General features: G+C 45.4%; 1 long non-coding RNA gene across 1 annotated transcript in view; it reads right to left on the bottom strand.

Moving 5' to 3' along the window:
• Positions 1 to 3,677: 3,677 nt before the first annotated feature.
• LOC141091812 (uncharacterized) overlaps positions 3,678 to 11,499 on the bottom strand; it is a 36,898-nt gene continuing 29,076 nt past the window's right edge. Inside the window, exon 2 of the long non-coding RNA XR_012232583.1 lies at positions 3,678 to 5,402. This is a non-coding gene — a long non-coding RNA (uncharacterized lncRNA). The remainder of the gene's footprint in view (positions 5,403 to 11,499) is intronic.

Here is an 11,499-nt window from a genome sequence, read left to right as displayed (position 1 = left end):
CCTACAGGGAGCTCCAGCAACCTTCCAGAGGGCGATGGATAGAATCCTTGCACCTCATAAGCTATACGCTGCTGCATACCTGGATGATATCGTCATCTTTACCCCGGACTGGGAGACTCACCTGGAAAAGGTCCAAGCAGTGTTTGACGCTCTAAGAGAGGCAGGGTTTACAATAAACCCGAAGAAGTGTGCCTTGGGGAGAGAAGAAGCCAAGTACCTCGGATATGTAGTGGGGCGTGGCGAGATCAAACCCCAAATCAATAAAGTGGAGGCAATTCAAACATGGCCGAGACCTCTGTCAAAGAAGCAAGTTAAAGCCTTCCTGGGGATTGTGGGATATTACAGGAGGTTTATCCCAAACTTCGCCACAATGGCTGCACCTCTAACTGATCTGCTTAAAGGGACAAAGTCAGTGATGGTCAGCTGGTCCGAAGAAGCAGAGTCAGCCTTCCAAGAAATGAAGGGAGCGCTTTGTAAGCAACCCGTTTTGGTGGCCCCAGACTTTAAACGTGAATTTGTCCTCCAGACAGATGCCTCAGATGTCGGGGTAGGAGCTGTCCTTTCCCAAGAGATACGTGGGGAGGAGCATCCTGTTCTCTACTTGAGTAGGAAGTTGACTTCTTGTGAGAGAAATTACTCAGTTGTAGAGAAGGAGTGTTTGGCCATAAAATGGGCAGTGGACACATTACGGTACTACCTGGTGGGACGGAAGTTTAGGTTAATATCCGACCATGCCCCACTCAGGTGGATGAGGGAAACCAAGGGCAAGAATGCTAGGGTCACCCGCTGGTTCTTAGCCCTACAAGACTTCAGCTTCCATGTAGAGCATAGGGCCGGGAAGCTACATGGGAATGCCGATGCCCTCTCCAGAATCCCTTGCCTGGTAGGTGAAAGTGCCAAGCCCCACGGCTTTAGGCAGAGGGGGGAGGTATGTGGCAGGGCTAAGGGTCGTGTAATCGATGGGAGATATGTGTCTCATAAATGGCTTGTCTCTATAATGTAAGGCAGAAGTAAAGCATAACAGATATTGTTATTGTTTTTGTTTGAAGGACCTGTGGTGAGGTCACAGTCAGGTGACCAGTCAGCTGCTGGGAACGTGGGTGTGGCTACAGCCTTATAATGTGGCCTGCTCCTGAACCAAGGAGTTGTGTGTGGGGAGGACTAAACCTCCCATGTGTGCTGAGACTCCTGCTCTGAGTCTACAACTACGGACATTGGGTTATTTTGCCTGAGCTAAAAGGCTATTTGTTTGCTGTTACGTTGCCTTGTGCGTTTATGCTGTGAATAAACTGCAAGCACTGTGGAAGAACCTGTCTCACATTTGTCTCCCGCTGCACCTAAGCGAGCCACATCCCCACAATATGTATCTGAATCTTATTGTTTAAACCATGGATGGTGTAAAAGCAATTTCAAAAATGGTAAAAAGAGCTTATAATACAAAGCTTCTTATATATATCATCTTAAATTAATCCATTATCCAAACAGACAATAATGATCCTAGATGGAAAACCCCTTAAAGTAAAGAACCAGCAAAAAAAATCCTGTCTACAATGGCTATGGTATATCTCAGCCGCCTATATACATAGTGTAATGTTAGCGTGCATGCCACAGAAGGTGGCACATATCATTAGCCAAACAAGATAAGGAGGAATGACTGCTGCTGCTTAGATGAATACTGTACCTTGGAGGCCGTGGCACCCCGACGTGCGTTTCGCGGCAAGCTTTTTCTAAAGGGAGCATGCATGTGGTGCGTGTGGTACCCCATTGTACCTTTTTATGGGCTTTCTTTTGCATCTGTTGTCCCCAGTTGCATTGCATTATTTTTGTAATGCCTTTTAAATGTATTTCAGTAAAATTTCATTGATTTTTATGGTATTAAGCTTCCTAGTTTCTCTTAGGATTTCTATTGTCGGATAAGCCTGGCTACATTTAACCATCTGTTGGAGGTGCTGAGTACGGGAATAATATACCAGAATACCAACATGCGGCAAAGTATTTCTACTGCGGAGCGACTTCTCACACTAGGGTATGTTTTTTTTTTATGTAATGTTTTGGATTTTTTTGGCCAGCGGGTTCAAAATATTGATCTTGGTCTCCCACCTCCATGTCTCTCTCTCTTCCTTTAAATTTCATGCACTTAGCGGCTGCAGCGGATCCGTACAGAAAACAGATCCGGTGCATCCGTTTTTTTGCAAAGCGGAAACGGATCCGTTATTTCACACTTTGACGGTTTACAACTGACATCAAACAACTGAAGTGTGAAACAGGCCTTACTCGCCATGTGATCGACCGTACCCACGTTGGGGCCTCAGTCACCAGAGGTGAGTTTTCAATTATCGGCTCTGTCGTGCTCACAGAATTGTTGAGTGTGCCTTTGGCATTCTGTGCGCCAAATGGAATGTGCCCTACAACTTAGCAAACAGAATGTGAATGGTGTGATCAAAGCATGTGTGGTGTTGCACAGCTTTACCCGTATGCCTTCCACCACCAATGTATCCAGCCATAGGAGCTCCTGGACAAGCCTACTACCTTTGAAACCTATAAAAGTCTCTCCAGAATAAAAAATGTGGCTTCAAAAAAACATCAATAGATGTCCATAATGCTTAACCTAGAAATATAGTCAAAATCTCACAATATACTTAATAGTGATTGTGTACTTATATCTAAAAGACTATATAGCTCATCAGAAGCAACAAGAATAAGAGGATAAATCTATAATAATAAATGCCCTAAGCAGCTTCCGGTTGTAACAACTTCCGTCCAGTTGTAACTGGTGACGTCACCGCACACCTCTTTCCATGTTAACCCTCAACACACCACTCCTCCTCAACACACACACTCCTCTCACCTTTCACCATCTCCACTCACTCTTTCACTCCACATACGACCCTTTCTCTCACTCCGTCTCTCATACTCACGCCGTCATCGCCGCTGATCCATGATCCCTGACATCTTCTTCCGCCGGCGCCATCCTGGATCCAGACGTCCTCCACGCCGGCGACATGTTCATGCGGCGACGCCATTTTGGATTGGCGAAATCCCGCGATAGTCAAGATGGCGTCGCCGCAAGAACATGTCGCCGGCATGGAGGACGTCGGGATCCAAAATGGCGTCGGTGAAATCTCGCGAGATTTCGCCGCCGCCATTTTGGATCCCGACAGCATCCACGCCGGCGACATGTTCCTGCAGCGACGCTATTTTGGATCGGCGAAATCCTGCGATACTCAAGATGGCGTCGCCGCAAGAACATGTCGCCGGTGAGGACGACGTCGGGATCCAAAATGGCGTCGGCGAAAACTCACGAGATTTCGCCGACGCCATTTTGGATCCTGACGTCGTCCACGCCGGCGACATGTTCTTCCGGCGACGCCATCTTGAGTATCGCGGGATTTCACGATACTCAAGATGGCGTCGCCGCAAGAACATGTCGCCGGCGTGGACAATGTCTGGATCCAGGATGGCGCCGGCGGAAGAAGATGTCGGGGATCGTGGAGCAGCGGCGATGACGGCGTGAGTATAAGAGACGGAGTGAGAGAAGGGGTCGTATGTGGAGTGAAAGAGTGAGTGGAGATGGTGAAAGGTGAGAGGAGTGTGTGTGTTGAGGGTTAACATGGCAAGAGGTGTGATGCTATCGCATCCTCCCGATACGATAGCATCGGGCCATAATCTAGTATATATAAAAAAGATCAAACTTTATTAGATATATTATACAATATTAACTAGAATTACATATCAGATATCCAGTATCTAACAACGTGAGACACACAAAGGACAGTCAGAGACAAAAAGACTATAACAGCAGGGATAAACAGAGACATCAGAATCCCTATAGATCCTAATAAAGGCTTCTGAAAGGAGCCTCAATGTGAATGAATACCTATCCGTGAGGAGGCATACACATGACCACTAATCAGATAGGCCTCTTTCACACTTCAGTCTTTTGACGTCAGTTCCAAACTGTCAAAGTGAGAAAAAACGGATCAGTTGCAGATTGGGAAAAAACTGATGCATCGGATCCGTTTGTTGGATGGATACGTTGCAGCAGGCAGTGTATGAGAGAGCGAGAGAGAGAACGAGAACGAATGTTAGCGTTAAATTGCATGAATGGAAAAATCTTCCGGGTATGCTTAGTTTAAAAAAGTGGGTCCTCCACAAGGCGGACGCTTACATTCCAACGGATCCGTCAAAAACGGATGCAACGGATGACCATCCATCACAATCCACCACTAATGTAAGTCTATGAGAAAAAAAACGGATTCTGACAAAAAAAGATTCTTTTTTTTTTTTTTTTTAAATGGCAGATTTCGACTGACGTCAAAAGACTGAAGTGTGAAAGAGGCCTTAGTCCAACCATAAATAGGAAGAAAATCAACTACCGGTATTAGGTAAGTGATAAAGTAACACTTGAATAAGGTGTACTATCATGTGGCCGAATATTTAACTAGATCACTTATCTGAAAAACGCTTTACTCGCATGCCTCCCACCACCAATGTATCCAACCATAGGAGATCATGGACAAGCTCATTATTTTTGCCTTCAGCCAGTCACGTGGCCATAGTGAATGGCTGTTTGTTGTGGCACTTCGGGTGTTGGTTAGGTTGTTAGCATGCTGTGTTTTGACTCCACTCTGCATGCTCACCATATTCATCTGGCAGGCAAAGATGGTCTCTGGCTGACCAATGCCAGCCTTCTAGTCAAACATTTTGCGTGGTTTCTTGGACCTGGTACATGCATCCAAAGCAATGTGGATGACGTCCCTGGCACACAGCCGCACAGGCCTCTCGATATCACGAAGATACTGTGCCAGGATTCACGCAAACGCCTTCTCCGAATTATTATTCAAAGTGCGTGATAGAGAATATAATACACCATCTACCTCGCGACTGTTGGTGATGATGGGGTGCTCCCTTCTGCGCCGAACTCGTCATGGGATGGTTGCCACTACAGAGGAATTGTCAAGTGGAATGGTAGGGCTGCTGCTCCGGAGTCCTTCTACTTCCTGAGGGGCTTCAACTGGCGCTGGTGCTGGCACTGGTGCAGCTGGTGCGACAGAATCCGAAGATTGACCTGATGCTGGTCCAACATTCTCTGCGGAATCGGCCACTGAATCCAACAGTGCATCGGACTCCGAGGCCTTCTCGCTCTCACGAAGTTGGATTCAGTTCTGCAAGTGAAAATATGAGGTAATGTTGGCTTAAATAACACAACTTAACAAGTTAATAATCTTGTAAAATGCTCAAAGAAGCCAGAACTTACGGCAGAAGGTCCATAATGGAGGTCAGGAAATTTAGTTTGTCCATACAGATATATTTTTTTTGAGGCCGCACTTTTGGCACTCTGTTGACGCTCCCGTCTTTATGCATCCTGACAGCTACACCAGCATCGGGTGATATCATTCACTCTATAAAATAAAATAAAAATATGTTAACAAAATATAGCTCACATGACAAAATAATTCATATTACGTATATTTTAAACATTTAGCAGGGTTATGCTAAGTACACACTTGCGTTTGGCAAGAGTGCGGAGGGCTGCGTACTTCCTCCCTTAAGCCCCGCCTACTTTCGCACATCTTCCCTTAAGCTCCGCCTAGTTCCACATGCGTCCTGCGGACCTATCTTTAACATTGGGTACGCAGGGAGATGTGTTGCATGCGGATGCGTCCACATGCGTCGTTTTGACGTGCCCGCTGACCGCACGGGAATGCAACATGTTACCCCCCGCTGTACTACAGAACGCCAGTGACTGTCTGTCTGCAGTCTTCAACATCATGTCCGTTCTCTATGTGAAACTCAACCTCTCAAAAACGGAACTTCTGCTCCCGCCGTCTACTAACCTCCCTAAATCTGACATTTCCCTCTCCGTGGGTGGCACCACAATAACACCCCAGGAGCAGGCGTGCTGTCTGGGTGTTATGTTTGACACCAATCTCTCCTTCACATCCCATATACAATCTCTAGCCCGCTCTTGCCGCTTACACCTAAAGAACATCTCTAGAATCCACCCTTTTCTCACCATGGAAACAACAAAAACCCTCACTGTTGCCCTGATCCACTTCCGCCTGGACGACTGTAAAGCTCTATTAATTGGCCTCCCCGTTACTCGACTTTCCCCTCTCCAGTCCATACTTAATGCAGCAGCCAGGATCGTCCATCTGGCTAATCGGTACTCGGACACGTGCGCTCTTCGCCAGTCCTTACATTGGCTGCCCATTCATTATAGGATCCAATTCAAAGTACTTGTTCTCACCCACAAAGCTCTCCACAGTGTAGCACCCCTTTGCATCTCTTCCCTATCGGCCTAACTGACCGCTGCGCTCTGTAAACAATTTTTGACGTACAGACCGTGGGGCAGAGAAGTCAGACGTTCCGGCTCAGTAACAAGAGAGCATGTAGAAAATGAAATGAAAAGACAAAGGAGTAAAGGTACTGTCACACTTAGCGATGCACCAGCGATATGACGCAGTCAGGATCGCTGGTACATCGCTAAGTGGTCACTAGTGAGCTGCCACACAGGCAGCTCTCACCAGCAACATCGCTGGTGTCGGGATCCCTCAGATTACTCTTTCATCTGAAGGACCGATGTTCTTGGGTGTGAAGCATCATATGTCTCTAATTAAATCAGCTCCGTGGAGAAGAACTACACAGACACCAGCTGTATGGTACAACTCAGGATGCCTCCAAGACGCCTCTGGCTTATCAGTTAGGCTTCCGTCTTTTATAGTAAAGAATTTAAACATTTTACAGACATGCGCAGTACAAATGATTTTACAACTTGTTTTCGACAAAGAAAGTCATTTAGGCGAAAAAGCAGAGGTATTTGACCTTGGTTCACAAGGGAGATGTCTGAGACATCTCCTCGAAGAAAAGATAAGGTTTTAAACAAGAGAATGCAACATAGACAGAACTCAATTTAACTCCTTCAGTTCCTATCATTCCCCCCTTTGACATCTTCATTTTCCACAATCTGGAACACTGGATCCTGCAACAACAGCGGATAGTGGCTCGTTCACCAGGTACTATCCCAGGCCGACGGGTTGCCCAAGGGAGACAGGTCTTCTACCTTCTCCATCCCCCAGATACTGAAGCCACGTCCATCATTGCAAGAGTACGCTCCTTCATGCCAGAAATGAGATGTCAATCTAGGACTCAAAGGAATAATAGTTAAATTCTTGTTGTTTACAGTCAAACTTCCTTATCTATTTCTACATCTTTTCTTGCATACAGAGATACACCAAAAAACAAGTTTCAATAGCACATATATTACGAAGATACAAACAACAATGATTTTGGACAGCAACGGTGGTGTTCAATATATCCAATATATCCCATATTTGGTCATCTAAGTAATCTGTAGCCCTGACTAATTTATCCCACATTTGAGTAATCATAGGATAAATAAAAATAGAGCTGACAATTTTATTAGCCACACTCATCTGCACTATATGTGGTCTCCCAGAGAGGCGAGGTGTATTGTCAGCAGCTCTTTTGTACAACGTGTGTTTAGGTATGCTCTGAGTATTCAACTGGTCATTCGGAATAACAAAGGTAGCTGGAGTCAAACGACCCAGAGTACAAGCACCTTTTACCCCTACTGGCAACCATTTATATGCATTGTCTCCACATACCCAGAACATGTCACTAGGTAGGTCCCATAGGGCTGAATGTTGTAATACCAGTCTATGAACTAAATCTATGAACGCAGATACATTCTGAAGCATACACCAATTTGGAAGTTGTCCTAAAGGGCTACAATACCCTACATCGGGATTTCCACAGGTGGGAGTTCCTTTCTCATATCCAGATGACTCGTTGCAAGGTATATTACCTGAAATATTAAAACAAGTTTCATTATTGCCCTGGGGAAATAAATTGGAATACTCCCAGGACGTGTTATGCAACCTTCTTTCTAGCAGTATTGGTTTGAAGGCATCAGTAGAGTGGGAAGTTACATTAAAACTAACTTGTAGGCCATACATTGGAATTTGCCCCAGGTAGGTTAATCGAGTTCTATTCCTGGGTACCCAAGCCCCCCCTTTATTTGCCAGATATTGAAGGTATGTATTACTTCCTGAAAGATTACCCTGCCACCAAGGGTATCCTACCCATCCCACAATAGGTATTCCAACAGTTGTGTTCCATAACTTCACATTATTTGTGGCATTATTAGCAAGTGTATCAGAACAACTGGTCCAGGCAAATAATTCCTCGGGTGGCACAGGAATAACAAGGAACGGAATACTAGTGGCTGATACTGCTGAATGTGTGCAGATCCAGCAAATGATTTGACCAATCATTTAGTATTTTTTCATGATGTTGTATAAACTTATTATTCAAGGACATTGGAGAATTTAGACTATCCCACGCAGCTACCATTATTACAGATAATGCAACAAAACCAAACCAAAACATTATGCACTCTTATGCTTTGTTAATTCCTGTGGCTAGTTTGCAATGCGATGCGTGGATCCAGGTTGGTCGTCCTTCCAACTTAACAGAAGTAGGCGTTATTAGGAGTACTTGGTAAGGTCCTTGATATCGGGGTTCAAGGGTCTTTCTGGAGTGTTTCTTGACATATACGTAATCACCAGGTTGTAGACAGTGATTCCTTCCACACTATCTGGATCTGGAGTGGAAGAGAAAACTAGAGAATGCATTTGAGTTAAATGCTTTTGCAACTGGATTACATAACTTGTCAAATTATCCACATTGAGTGTTAAGACCTGTGGGTAGTACAACCCTGTGTTCGGTGGTCTTCCAAACAGTATCTCGAAGGGTGACAGTTTAGTTTTCCCCGTGGGTGTGTACCTTACTGAGAATAATGCTAATGGGAGACACTCTGGCCATGGTCTATGGGTCTGCTCCATGGTTTTCTGTATTTTCAATTTCAGTGTCCCGTTCATTCTTTCTACCTTCCCTGAACTCTGTGGGTGGTAGGGTGTATGAAATGCCTGTTCTACACCTATCATTTGCATGACATTTTGCATTACCTCAGCAGTAAAGTGTGTACCTCTGTCTGATTCAATTGTTTCAGGGACACCGAATCGTGGTACTAGTTCCATCACCAGTTTCTTTGCAGTGGCTCGAGCTGTAGCCGTTTTCACCGGGTAGGCCTCTGGCCATCCAGAGAAGAGATCTACACATACTAGGATATTTGCATACACTCCTACCTTGGTAGCTGTATGTCGTCAATCTGCCGTCTCTGAAACGGGTAGAGAGGCCTAGGTGTCGCTTTCTTAGGGACTTTTACTGTTTTACCTGGGTTGTGCTGTGCACAGATGAGGCATGATTGTACAAGTTTCGCGGCTGCGCAACTGAAGCCAGGAGCGATCCAGAAGGCATCTACCATGGCACACATGTGACTTTTTGAGGTGTGATTGGGGCCATGTGCTGCTTGCGCCATGATTGGGAACAGGGACTTTGGTGGGCACATTTTATCCTTATTCTCCCATACTCCATTTGAGTTCAGCTCAGCTCCCAGTCTCCCCCGGTGTACCTTCTCTGTTTGGGCAGCCTTTTGCTGGAGGGATTTCAGGACATCTAGACCCAATGTGGCTGGAATACGCTGACTCCCCGCCACCGTCCACTGCTCTCTCTAGGCCGCCTTGTGCTATTTTAGCAGCCTCGTTCGCCCTTCTATTGCCCTCTACCTCCACGGAGTCACCTTTGTGTGTGCTTTTACCTTGACAATGCCAACCTGGACTGGTAACATCAATGCCTCCATCAATTGTTTCACCAGCTCTGCATTTTTAATGGGCTTCGAATCTGTGAAAATATTAGCGACTTTACCTGCAGCGGCTCTACACGCCTCAGTGAGTGCCTTCAACTCTGCCTCCTGCGCCGACATGTGAGGAGAGAGTGGTTCCGCTCGGATTACCTCATGTGAGGATACTACTGCATATCCAGTGTAGAATCGTCCATCCTGGTGGTATCTGGGGCCATCTACAAAAAAGAAACTCAAAGTCTGCATTAGGAACAGGTTTTTCATGAATGTGTGCAAACCCAACTGTCTCCTGACTCATCAGTTCTATGCAGACATGTTCATGCGTCATGTCAAAGTATCCTTCCTCACTTGCCAATACGGTCACCAATTCCCCCTTTTCTGAATCCACAGGCAGGAGGGTGGCTGGATTCAGAACGTTACATCTTTTGAGGAGTGACATACTCAGGAATTAGTAGAGCACACTCAAGTCGGAGCTGTCTGGCCATAGACAGATGTTTTGGTTGAACTTGTAGGAGTATGGCATGGATGTCATGTGGGGAATAGATTGTCAAAAGAAACGTCAGTGTCATCTCACATGCCTTCCCTATTACGTCTCCACTTTTTTCCTTGTGCTCCAGCATACATGACAGGTCGTTTTATTATCCTTGTTTGCTCAATTTCTTTAGCTACCTTAAGGAGGTCTTTCGGATCTACATGTCTCCATTCAGGTCTGGCTGTCTGTACTGCGTCTCGTAAGTCTTTGTTCATACCGTCAATGAATGCATTCACCAGTATTCTAACATCAAGTGGGTTTATGCAAATGTACCCCATGTCTGCCCATTTCAGCTGTAACCGTCCAAGGTATATCTCTACTCTCTCTCCTCTTTGCTGTGTCACATTAGTCAGGAGTACAGACTGCTCTGATTGTTCCACTGCAGCCCATTGTCTTAGTGACTCACAGTACGTCTCCCCAGATCGTGCAGATTTATCATCCATGCCCCAAGCCTGATTCTTTGTCACATCTGTGTGTGTCTTAATTATATGATCTAGTGCGTCACCTGCCTTTAAACTCATCAACCTCTCTAGGTCTGCCCAGGTACACTTATATGTCTGCTGTACTTCCTTTATGTGTCTGTAAAACGGGAATGGTTGGTCTTCAGGGGCAGGCAGCTGCTTCAGCAAAGCTAGCTGGTCAGAGGGGCTCCAGGGATAATACACCTGTATCTTTCTTATTCTAGTCACACTTCTAGGTCCTGATGGGGTTGGCCGTCTGATGTCTACTGTCAGCTTACTCCTCAAGGGCCAATGTCCCACTACCCACTATCCACACTATTATGTCAGCTTCTTATGATCTTGTCTGGATAAGATTTAGTGCAATTCTCTTAGGTCAGTAGCACAGGTAACACTAGTAGCTATTCAGTCTGGGTTTGTCTGAGTCTGACCACAGTGTTTACAAGTCCATCTGTTTTGTCTGGGTCTCTGGTTACACTTTGTCAATCAAACATTCATAATACACCTTCCACACTGCTGCACATTCTCAAGCATCATTTATTCACTTGCTATTTTCTTCCCTTGTCTGTGCCTTTTTGTACATCCAAACATTCACACTCTGGTATTTTTGCCTTTTTCAATATTTGTCCCACTTGTTTTACTGCTTCCTTCCTTCTCTGTCTTTTGTAATTTGACACAATTTGCTATACAAATCAATCACACAACTAGAAGCAGGTTCAAACACATTAATGACCAAGCAATCACTTACAATTCCCTTCTAAATTAGGCACCATATCTTACTTTTA

Source organism: Dendrobates tinctorius, unplaced genomic scaffold, assembly GCF_039654945.1.
Source record: "Dendrobates tinctorius isolate UK_male_01 unplaced genomic scaffold, ASM3965494v1 ptg000056l, whole genome shotgun sequence".
Taxonomy (NCBI): Eukaryota; Metazoa; Chordata; class Amphibia; order Anura; family Dendrobatidae; genus Dendrobates; species Dendrobates tinctorius.
The sequence above is the reverse complement of the archived record's forward strand: the minus strand, read 5'-3'. Positions and strand labels throughout refer to the sequence as shown.